Genomic DNA, 11,160 nt, shown 5'->3' on the forward strand with positions numbered 1-11,160 from the left:
TGTACACATTGATTTACTAGAGAAAAAATGTTCAATTGTCTGCATGTTTTACAATTATTTGATATATAGATAGCGGTTGTATTTTCTCTGTAAAATATTAGTATAATTTTCAACAGTCACACTGCTACACTATACAATCAAAATCTTCTTTGGAAAATCTTTCAGAGTCCTCATCTGTCCTTTTAGGTAACGGGCATTTGAAGGAAGATTGCTTGAATTTGAATACACCCCAATAAAACTGGCTTTAATCTCCCACAACAAAGACTCCAAGTGATCAGTTAATTATATAGATAATGAGCAGAAACCAATAAATGACTACCGTGAATTTAAAATGGATAAGTTATGTGACATCAATATTCAATTAATTAGTTAATAGAACAATTAGTGCTCACCATTTGAAATCATACACATTCATTCCTGCTGCGTTCACCAGCAATTTTTGTGTGTTACATTCATTCCTAGCTTTCCTGCCATTTTCTTTTTCATTCCAGTTTCTCATTTGTAATTTATTTTGTAAAACGTTAAAATTTATTTAGCAATACAGTGCAGAGCAGGACCTTTCAGCCCATTGAGCTACTCTGCCCTAGCAAACCCTGGTGAACCCAATTAACCCTGTCCTAATCACAGAACAAATTACAATGGTTTAATAGTTCAATTTAATATCAGAGAACGTATACAATATACAACCTGAAATTCTTATACTTCACAGACAACCAGAAAAAAACCCAAAGAATGAATGACAGAAAACGTTAGAACCCCAAAACCCCTCCTCTCCCCCAAGTACAAGCAGAAGCACAAGCATTGACAGTCCTCCCCTCTCCCCACTTGCTCCAGCAAAAGCTTCAAACCCCCACCATCCACCATGCAAGCTCTCAAAGTGACCATGATCTAGAGTCCATCAAAAGCTATTGTCCTCTCCAGCACTTCTTCATCCCAGACAGGCTGCCTCTTTCTCACTAGCAAGGGAGGGAGAGATTCCGCTCCTGCAGCAAAGAAAGGGGAGACCTGCAGCTTGCTGTTTTGATGTTACAATCTGCCGCATCGCTTCAGTCGACAATATCGATGAGGAACTGGGTTGTCTGTGGGGCCACGCCCCGGAGGCACATGTTTTTTTAGGCTGCTGCTGGAGATATTAAAACGTCAGGCAATGCAGCAAGTCTGGGAACGAGAACCCACCGCCCATGGAGAAATGTAGCTTGAGCTGCAGCTGTAGACCACAAACCCCAGCAAGACCCTTTCCACCTTGAAAAGAAAGGAAAGACATGCAAGAAAAAAGTTTTGCAGACAAACTGGAAGAAGTCACCTGGGTCTGCAAAAGCCTCTGGCACCATCTTTAGCTCCTGCTACACTAACCAACTATCCTACCTCGTACGTCTTTGGACTGTGGGAGGAAACCGGAACACATTCCATGGAAAGGACATACAGAGACTCCTTATAGAATGGTGGCGGAGTTGAACTCGGGAACATCCCAAGTTGTAATCACGTCGCGCTAACCACTACGCTATCATGGTGCCCCTAATTTACCATTTCTCACTTTTTTAACAAAGGGCAGCTGATCCCGTTCAGGAGTAACACAGGATTGGAACCAAGTGTAAACTGGTATGTTGGGAATTTCCTCACAATTTTGATTAACTTTTGGACTCGATGCTGATGTCTAAACACATGTACTCATTGTAATGAGTGGCCACTCTCATTCTATCAGCTTGCAATTAACTTAGATAGTACTTAGTGTTAAGGGATTGTGTAGTGCACCTCATACTGTAGTATATGAAATTACTAATGTTTTTTCCAAAGGGAGAGGCACCATCACTTAGTGGTAGTACCACCATCACTTTTGCAAATTGATTATACGAATCAGTAGTTCCCAACCCCTTTGCTTGAAAACTCATTTATTTATATTTATTAAATTACTTCACCCCTCCCTCTCATAAATATCTAATGCTGCCTGAGGCTGGGCCTTTTAAGGAGTTGAGGTTGTCATGGAAACTGCTAGCAGCCCTACAGTATGAGCAACCAGCCTACTATGTATGCTTTTATTTACTTTTATTGTGAAACTGTTGGATCCATCTCCGCTAATATTCACTCACCTTCCCATGGCAGTGGTTTACTTGACCTCTTAAATTTATTATACTGCATTCTGCATTCACAGTGCAAATCTTTGGCCATTTTGCAGAATGCTTCCATTCAGTCCACAAGCATGACACGTGGCTTCCAGTTTCCTGTCACACTGGTTCTCGCAGTCTCACTATTTCATCTTTAATCTCCAGTGAAAGCCAGCGTAAACTGAGGAATAATCCACTTGACTTGGTGCAGTAGAGCCCCAGAACACAACACTGAATTCAAGTAATCACCCATTTCAGCCTGTATATCAGTTCCACCATTCAGAGTGATATTTTTAATCTCACCCTCCGTTTCTCTTTCACTTTCGGATCTTATTGACCTCCTCAATTTTAGACCTTCCCCAGATACAGTTTTTGCTACCCTTTCTCTCTTTCAGCAAGCTAAATTACTATTGGGTCATTCAATCTCGCCTGGTCTCCATTTAATTACAGACCTTCCATTTTGAGTTCTCCGCCACTCACTACTTACTCTGCAACTGAAGACTATTTCTAAATTTTCCCATTTCTGTTGAAAAGCCATGGAGCTGAAGTATTAACCCTATTCCTTTTTTCATGGATACTGAATAATGCTGGTCTTCTTTTTTTTCAATTTTAATTTTATTAAAGCATTACAAACTCCTTGTAAATTATGATGCTGTACACAAAGAGGGATTGCGCACTCTGGACTGAGAACCACTGGAATAAATAACAAAGGGAAGCAGAGAATCAATCCTCACTTCTTCATGGCAACAATTTAAGGTAGAACTTTTGAGGTTTGTAGTTCTCGTAAATGTTAGGTTAGCAAAACGTTACACTCAGCACCAGCATTTTACCATGTCCAATTTTCACTTGAGATAGATCTGTATACAGTTCCAGGTTCAAACCATAAAAGCTGGGATCCAATAAATGTCCAGTTCTGAAATCAGTCATTATTTTCACACAGCTGCTTATCACTGCCCACCATAAGGCAAGTTTGGATCATCTCATGAAATCTCGACATAAATTGGCACATAAATCATGCACCTCATATAAACAGACTTACTTTTTAGTGCTGCCAGCTATTTGTCCCTTGCCCACTTGTTTTATGGGCTCACATTCCTGGTCAAGGAAAAACAATTATTTTTGCTTTGAATTTCTCCCATAATGTCTTCATTAAGTACTAGTGAAAGATCCAGCCTGCACAGGGATTGTTTACTCTGCTAATATAATAATTAAAATGAAGTAAGGACAGTCATCTGAACAGGCCATCACTGGGGATCAAGGGTGGTTTGCTTCCACTCTCGTTTTTTGTGCTCTGCTGTGGCTGATAGGGCCAATGTTGGAACTACAGACTCTTCCGCAGGTGGGACTTGGGTGCTGACAAGCATGTGGGTGGATTGGTCATAATGTGGTTCACTCCTTCTTCCACTTACAAAGAACCTCTGTCTGCCCTGAATTTGGGTCACGTATCCATTCACTGAGTTTGGAGGATTCTGCACAGGAAGCATTGGTGGCAATGTTCCGCCTTCTTGAGGTGCCTCCTGCACTTAGTTCATGACTCAGAGCCCTACAGGAAGGTAGAAGTCATTACTGCCCAGTAGACCGTGAGTTTTATGCCAGGTCTGGGGTCTTGATCTTCAATCACCCAAAGGCTGTGCTAGTGCAATGGAAGTGTTACGAGTTGCATTATTAATGTCCGCTTTTGTCAAGTGGTGGCCCCTGAGAAATGGAAGGTAACCTGCTTTCATTGTGGGACCAATGAGTTACAATGGAAGCAAGTTAGCATAGGATCTTTATCTTGTATACAATATGGCCTATCCTTGCCTATGCCTCAGTGAAAGCATTGACTATAGTTTGGACTCAGCATCTTAGTATATGCAAATATAAGAGTCATCTGTATATTACAGCTTGACTATTGACTTCCTGGAGTGTAGTTACTATAGGCTGAACAAATTCCCATTTATCCTAAGGATTAGTTCCACTCCCATAGGTGAAATGAAACAATGAAGTAAGGAAGATTGAAACTACTGTTGTGGGAATGCCCACTGGAAGGAAAACTTCAAAGGTTTCCTCAATCAAAATCTGTATTTAACTTGAGTGCCCTTACCTCCATCCCACAGAACCTGTTTAGCCCAGATTTGCTGCTACCAACTAGCAACAAGTAGTCAAGAATGCCACTTCTGCCCATGGTTACTAGAGAAAGAGAACTCTCCTTAACCAGCAACCTAAGAGCTGCTCTCCAGATCTCAGTGTAAATTCCGTCCATCTAGGAATCTTGTGGCAAGTGAACATAAATTTCACCAGGAGACAAGTCCACAAATGATGCGAGGAGTTACACCGGCCACGATACATAGACTTTTTCAACCTCACTAAAGTCTTTGACTTCACCAGTTAGGAGGGACCATGGACACTGTCCCTGAACTTGTTTCACACACAGATTTTACGTCACTATATGACTGCTCCATAATAGTGTACAAGCCCCATTAGTAACAGATGTTTTGACAACAGGGTCAATCTCAGTGAAAACTGGTGTCAAACACTGCAACATCGGGATGTTACTGTACACTTAAGTAGCAAAATAGCAACAATCCTATTTATACTTAATTTCATTTCACAGAGCTTGCTTGAATCATAGTTTGTAGCTGAGCTTTTATAGTGTCATTGGTCCCATGTCATGACCAGATCATTTAGAATAATTCATGGTACAATCTCCTTGTAAAGAAATAGTAAATGTGATGTCTCCTTAAATGCATATATACCACTCATTTCTGGTCAAAGTTGATGCATTTTAATTTTGACAATTCTGTGATCTCTCATCAGAATTTTGTATTACCTTCTGAATTTCATCGATTCTGTTCTCTCTCTTACTTTTCTGTTTTACCTTTTTGCTTGTTCTTTGTCCTTGTTGCTTACTTTGTTTACGTTCTGTTTCTTTTTTCTTATTCCTGGGCCACAAACCTTAAGACCAGAGTGGATCACAAATTATGAGCAATGCGTGGATTGCCCATTGGAGTATATATTGTACCTACAATTGTTTAAAAACCCTCCCACACAGGTCTCCTGTCATTGTCAGACACGATGGACAATCACCACCATTTGCACAGCACGGTAGGAACCTTGTGCCCCACGGAATCTTCCTACAATGCACACAAATTGCAGTTGATAAGAGGAAGATTTTTCTACAGTGTGGGGCTGACTGGTTACAGATTCTACAAGTTGTTGATGCATCTCACGTACAGTTGGGTCATACAACCAGAAGTATGAAAAAGCTTCATCAGGAGCTGTAGATTGGCTGAGTAAAGCGTGCACATGATATAAATGGTGGTATTTCTAAGAGATAACTGTCTGTCATGAGGCATATAATTTGATCTGAATTCTTGATTATTTTACTCTTACACTGCCATCAGCAGTTAGTGAATTCTTTAGTTGTCATAAAGTTGAGAAACTTAAAGAAAGCAGCATCATTAAGGAAACAGCATCTGAAGTCAACAAAAAAAATCACAATTGATTTTATTACTTATTTGGGAAATAATCCACAAAATAGATATTCAGAAGTGAAATTCAAGTATCATCTGCTGAAGGAACTTAAATAGCCTTTGCATGCTCGTTACGCGATGAACATCACAACTTTTAATTAGATGACAGTGGTGTAATTCACACTCTGCAATCCATTGCTCTTGATTTGAGTGTATATGAGGTTAAAAGAGCAGTTCCAATAGCTATGATGAGTTAATGCTTGATCTTCCACCAGAGTGCATTCATTTGGCAGCAATCATGTTAAATAGCATCAGATAGGGAAGCAAGAGTCTTCACAAATCACACAGAATAGGTGTATGAGATGTCACAAGCAGATGGGGTAAGTCAGGCATTGACTTATTTGCATCTAGGTCGAATGCTCAGAATAGATGTTATATTGTATGGAGGCCCTGAGGCAGCTGATCTGATGATTTCCATTGAACTGGAAAGATTTAAAATTTAATGTTTTTCCTCCTAATGTTATTCTTCAAGGACTCAAAAGGTATGTGACACTGTTCAATGTAATTTCTGACGTACAAATGCATGGTTGAGAGTAATGTGTATTCAAATATGTGACTAATAATCTTCTCGAGTGAAGGAATTTATTATTTGTAACAAGCTATAATTGCACTGTTACTGATAACTCTAATTCAACATCCAAAGATGTTTCTTGACAGACAGTCATTTTTTTTATTTCTGCACAGATTGCTTAAAGACATTTTCATTTTGAAATATGTGAGTGTCATCTGCCACTTGTACTGGAGGAAAACTATTGGAAACATCTGTGCAGAAAAATAAATCTGTCTAGTTTGGTCAGTGTTATTGTTTTAAAATACAAATTGAATTTACTACTTCATAGTACATGCTGGAGCAGTAGCTACCGCTGCTTCATATCTCCGGGTTCAATCTTGACTGCAGGACCTGACTATAGTTTGCACAATCTCCCTCTGACCTTATGCGATTCCCTCTGCATTCCAAAGTCATGCTGATTGATTAATTGCTTGTTGTAAATTACCTTTTAGCATCAGCTAACAATGAAAAGAGTCAAAGGGGAATTGATGTGCATGTGTGTGAGAGAATGAGTTACAAGCGTACACAGAAATGAGGAGATGAAAAATGAGACGAACGACATGCTTGTCTGGGAGCCACCATCAATTCAATGGGCCGAATGTCCTTCATGTAGGCTGATAGAAAGAATAAGGAAAGAGATTGTACAACAAAATGGAAATTAAGCAGCATATATATTATTACTTGTAAAGTCTTGGTGATTTATAAACAAATTAGTTAATAAACTAATTGTTCAGCATATCAAAAGAAAATCACTGCTTGGAAATATCATAAGCAGTCACTATGTAACAAAATGGATATTTGGATGCTAGACTCAGTATCTGCTTGGAGATCTCATCTGGCCAGCAGAATGGATGCAAGTGTTGTATTTGAAGCTCTTTAGCTGCATCAGTCACGTTCTCAGCTCAGCTGTGGTCTTCTAATGGGAATTCCCATGGAAATTGAGATTACATTACCAATCAGCAATGATTGCATGGACCTGCGCATGTAGAACTCCAATTGGATAAGTTGCTTGGCACAATATTCCTTGCCCAAAGCATTGCTTTCCAGAGAGGAGTGAAAATGATCGCCGCTTTGTTTATTCATTATCAACAATTCAGAAACAAATGATGCACAGTGGCAGATGTTGGGCAATGTTTGATGTTGAGAAGTCATTGTTCCTAGATCTGTCAATAAATGGCAATAAAGAGCTACAAAAGAACATATGCCAGCTTCACATAAATAACTCAGAATAACACTGTTATTGCCTTTTGATGGCTGGTTTTAATCTGTGTTACAAGCAAACCAGCAAACTACTTTCATTAAAAATGGCACTTTTATGTTCTATCATGCCACTTTTGCATCCAAAATAACCCTCATGACACATCCAGAAAAAGTTAACCCCAAAAGGTTTTTCCTTTCTAGCTGCAGTGGGGGTGGAGAGCAACAAGGTATATAGCGATCCTTATGTAATGTAGGAATATGAACAAGTTTAGAATGTGTCAGTGTGAGAATATCTGGCACATTTCCATCCACTGACCTTGTTTAAGCCCTTTCTGAGTCCTGATATCTGGCCAAAGTATAAAGAAAGACAATCACCAGCTATCATGGAATGCAAAAGACTCAAGAATATCTCTGTAATTTTTTTCAATGATAACTCAAACACAGTTAATTGGTCCCATGAAAATTAAATCTAATGTGAAATATGCTCCACTATTGCAAAGGTATACTGAATAATATAATAAACACTTTCCTTTGCCAATCATATTTCATTAACAATAATCCTATATTTAAAACACAAGCACAATAGTTAAGAGCCCCTCAAAGTCCAACCTCACGACACATTGTGAGAGGCGGAAATGGGTAATGCCGGCCAACAGGGCTCTAATGAAGCTGTATAGGCCAATTCCCTGTACAGTAGATACAATGGATTACAGAAATTTTGATCAACTCCAACCATACCATCAAATTTAGACGACAGAAATGGGAGGTCATCGATGGCCTATGCTCCAGTGAGAGCTTAGGGTCCAAGAAGAAGAAGACAAGAGTTAAGGATTTCAATAGGTTCAATAGGTACATTTAACGTCAGAGAAATGTATACAACATACATCCCGAAATTCTTTTTCTTTGCAAATGTCCACGAAAACAGAGGAGTGCCCCAAAGAACAAATGACAGTTAAGCGTTAGAACCCTAAAGCCCCCCCCAGCACCTCCCTCCCATGCAAAAGCAGCAGCAATCAACAATCCCCACCTCCATCTGCAAAAAAGCATCAGCACCCTCCACCAAGCGCTCAAGCGTGCAGCAAAGTATCAATAAAGACACAGGCTTGCAGTACCCCAAAAACTACTCATTCACCCAGTAATTCAACATACCACAGACTCTCTCTGTCTCCCTAATAAGGGAAAAGGAGCTGTCCCCATTTCACAGTGAGAGGGGAGGCATAACAAATAACTTGCTGATTTACCATGTTAAAAGTCTGTTGCGTTGCATTTTCTGAGCTCTGTACCCGAAGAACTCAGGTCTCTCTACACACAGCCCGCAGCTACCCCGCTGCTTCCAATGTTCCGTGTTCTCCGGCGACACCTTCAGTCAGGGGCACCGGCCGTGGATCAGCCCATCTCCAGAGCCACAACAATCTGGCACCTTGAGGGTGCACTAGTCTTCCAGGCTGCATCCTTGGGATATCAAAAAGCGGCCCGTCATGAAGCCCTGAGAGTGGGTCCCACTCCTGCAAAGAACTGAAGTCAGAGTGTAACTCCAGGTCAGAGTTTTCACAAGAACCTTGAAAGGGAAAAAAACAAGATATCAAAGATAGAAATAGAACTGTTCCTGAAGATGCAAGCAAAGGAGTGGCCCTTTAACATCATCATGACTTTGCTCCGCTCCCCCGTCCTGTTTATGCTGAACTTCTCTTTGGTGATGACTTTTGTCGTCTGTGATTCGCTCCTTTCATTAGCGTTAATGCAAGAAATGATATGACATCAAAATGATTAATATGGAGACTATAATTGTGCCAGTCATCATGAACAGAGAGATTAGTAGTGATAAATTGCACTTTTTCCAGCTGGGCATCTAACACTATTGTGTACAATCTCCCATTGCACTGTATTGTAAATCCAGGACAGTTAGAATTCAGAAAGTGTTCTGAATGTACTGAGTGCCAACCTTATCATCTGAGACTTCATCTGAGAGACTGAAATTGGAAAGGATGGTACTTGCAATGACCCACCACTTTCAAGGTGTGCAGAATTCTCGAATCTCTGACATTTTGGAAGATGACAACCAAAGCATCCACAATCACTCTGATCACATGCTTCGAAACTTTAAGCTTTCAGGTCTTGGAGGTTTGTTGGGTTTCATTGTTTAATGAAACCCAACATACGGGAGGAGAAGATGGCAGCACACCGTGCGTGCACAGCTCTCCGGTGAAAAATGATGTCGAATCTGTTAAATAGGGGCCGTGGACAATTTCTGATTTGATGGAGACAGACGTGAAAGCACAGAGGAACACCTGGAGAAATTTCTGAAACACCCATCCGCTGCTGTCATTACTGTGTGGTCGGGAACCTTTTGGAGGGTAGGCCTCAAAATCCCCAGTCTTGCCTGCTTTTGGCAACCGAGAAAGAGGTTGAATCGTTCGGACAGAGATGACGCTCAGTACTCGGTGTCGGAGAGCTGATCAGAGCTCAAAGTTTTCCGATGACTCAGAATCGGACTGTGGTCGGCATGGCAGGGAGAGTTTTTCTTCCTTCTCCCGTCTGCATGAGATGTGGGACATTTGAGAAACTTTGAACTTTACTGTGCTCATGGACTTCTTCATCAAGTTATGGTATTGTTGCACTGTTGTAACTATATGTATAACTATGTGGTTTTGTCAGTTTTTTCAGTTTCGGTTTGTCCTGTGTTTTTGTGATATCACACCGGAGGAAATAACGTATCATTTCTTAATGCATGCATTACTAAATGATAATAAAAGGGGACTACGTGTCTTCATAATCTAATATCACCACATCTAATATTTAATTGTGATTACTGCCTTTCACCTTTCCCTTTGCTCCAGCTGTGTTGTTTTTTTTTCTGCACCTTCTTAACCTCTTATGTGAATTGCTATACAAAATATTTGCATATTGCTATTTCTTTATTCTCTGATATATTTTCTCCTATTTCAGTCCATTGCAGATTCACATTAACTTGAGAATTTTGCATATCTGTGGAAAATTTACCTTCTATTTTTATGTCTTTCTCTATATGCCTTTTATATTCTACGTTCCATTTTCAATCAACGGTCCTCCTTTGTGGAATTCACAATCTTTTCTAGTCCTTGTGATTCTGTTTCTTGGCAATATAGTAAGTTTTTTCCTTTGATGCAATACTAATTTTAACTTATTTTGATAGCCTTGTCTGGGCCATTTTCCTGTTAGTTTTGCCTTGAAAGAAAATACATTACACGTTAATTCTTTGATAGTCAGGCATTCCTCTGATACTTTCCTATCTTTTTCTCTGTTTCTCTAATTGTGGAGGGTGGAGCAAAGTTAAGATGGCACTAAACAGCAACTCCTTTGCTTGCATCTTCGGAAACAGCTCTATTTCTATCTTTGATATCTCTTTTTTCCCTTTTCAAGGTTCTTTTGAAGACCCCGACCTAGAGTTACACTCTGACTTTGGTTCTTTGCAGGATTGAAACCAGCTCTCAGGGCCTCACGACCGGCTGCTTTTTGATATGCCAAGGACACGGCCTGGAAGACTAGCGTGTCTTCAGGATGTCAGTTTTTCATGGCTCTGGAGACCAGCTGATTCAAGGCAGGTGTCCCTGACTGAGGCATCGTGGAAGAAAACAGAACATCAGCAGCTATGTGTCCAGAGACCTGAGCCTTCCCAGGGCCGATCCTCTGGAAGCAGAGCTCGGAAAAAGCGATGCAACAGACTTTTAACATCATAAGGCAGTGAGTTGTTTGTTATACCTCCCCTCTCACTGTGTAACAGGGACACCTCTTATGCCTTATTAGGGAGAGAGAGAGC

This window comes from Mobula birostris, chromosome 17 (assembly GCF_030028105.1).
Source record: "Mobula birostris isolate sMobBir1 chromosome 17, sMobBir1.hap1, whole genome shotgun sequence".
NCBI classification, from domain to species: domain Eukaryota; kingdom Metazoa; phylum Chordata; class Chondrichthyes; order Myliobatiformes; family Myliobatidae; genus Mobula; species Mobula birostris.